Source organism: Myotis yumanensis, unplaced genomic scaffold, assembly GCF_028538775.1.
Source record: "Myotis yumanensis isolate MYYU_CA2020_CCGP unplaced genomic scaffold, mMyoYum1.0.hap1 SCAF_5, whole genome shotgun sequence".
Lineage (NCBI taxonomy): Eukaryota > Metazoa > Chordata > Mammalia > Chiroptera > Vespertilionidae > Myotis > Myotis yumanensis.
The window spans coordinates 35,566,503-35,567,787 of NW_027223756.1; the positions used below are offsets into that span (position 1 = coordinate 35,566,503).

The following is a 1,285-nucleotide window of genomic DNA, read 5'->3' on the forward strand; positions in this document are numbered from 1 at the left end:
GAGTAGAAGGGAAGGAAGGGGAGTTGGGGAGGGAGGGAGGGAGAGAGAGAGAGAGAGAGAGAGAGAGAGAGAGAGAAACAGAAACATTGATGTGAGGGAATTGCCTCCTGCACAGGTAGGGGCTGGGATGAGGCCTGCAACCCAGGTATATGCCCTTGACTGGGAATCGAACCCAGACCCTTCAGTTCACAGTCCACGGGCTGACGCTCTAACTGCTGAGCAAAATCGGCCAAGGTCAGTCACTCACTTTTGACACATCAGTTTGTGTCTTTCCTGACGCTCTTCCAACCACATCTACTTTTTTAAAAATTGAAACCATACCTTACATTTCAGTTTACAAAATTGGTAATGGAATGTTCGATTCCATGAGAGCAGGAGTTTTATTTAGTTTGTTCACTGCTGTTTACTAGCGTATGGTAGTCACTCAATAAATATTTGTTAGAAGAATGGATTTTGTAACTGTTTTCACTTGATGCAATGTAACCATTTTCTGATGTCATATGTATTATCTTTGCCATTATTATTTTTTCACTTCAGACCAGCAATGTGGTGAAGTCTCAGCAAGGTTTGAGGGAGGCACATCTCACACAAGAGCATGAGTACCCAATCATCACGCTTATTGACTACAAAAAAAATCTCTTTGCCATTATTTTTAATGGCTGCATAGTATTTTGTCCTATGTGTATTTAACCCACTGCTGTTGATAATGAAGTTTTCTTGAATTTTTTATACTTTAGGTAACATCATACTGAACATCACTGAATATATTGTACTAGAAGCCCGGTGCACAGATTCGTGCACCAGTGGGGTCCCTCAGCCTGGCTTGTGGGGATCAGTGGACCTCCATGCAGTCGCAGCCAGCCTTACCCGCCAGCTCCTCAGGTGGGAGGGGCATGCAGGGGAGTATTTACAGGAGAGGCTCGCCCCCTGAAGCTGTGCTCGCCAGCCGTGAGCCTGGCATCTGGCGCCTGTAGGTCAGCTGAGTGGCGCTTTCATTGTGGGAGCGCACTGGCCACCAGGGGGCAGCTCCTGCATTAAGCATCTGCCCCCTGGTGGTCAGTGTGCATCATAGCTACTGGCTGGTTGTTGGGTCGTCTGGTCATCCAGTCGCTTAGGGTTTTATATATAAAGATACTATTTCTGCACATTATTTCCTGAAGATGAATTCCTAGAAATAGAATTGCTGGATTGAATGTGCCCACTTAAAATTCTATACATTTTGCCAAATTGCCCTCCTACCCACCCCCCCGAAAGGCTGCTCAATACCCATGTCCTCAGTCCTTTC

The 1,285-nt window shown here is 46.1% G+C and overlaps 1 non-coding gene across 1 annotated transcript; it reads right to left on the reverse strand.

Annotated features, from left to right (window-relative positions):
- Positions 1 to 531: 531 nt before the first annotated feature.
- On the reverse strand, positions 532 to 635 carry LOC139011961 (small nucleolar RNA U13). Its single transcript, XR_011471760.1, has one exon. It is a non-coding gene; the product is annotated as a small nucleolar RNA U13 (small nucleolar RNA).
- Positions 636 to 1,285: the final 650 nt, after the last annotated feature.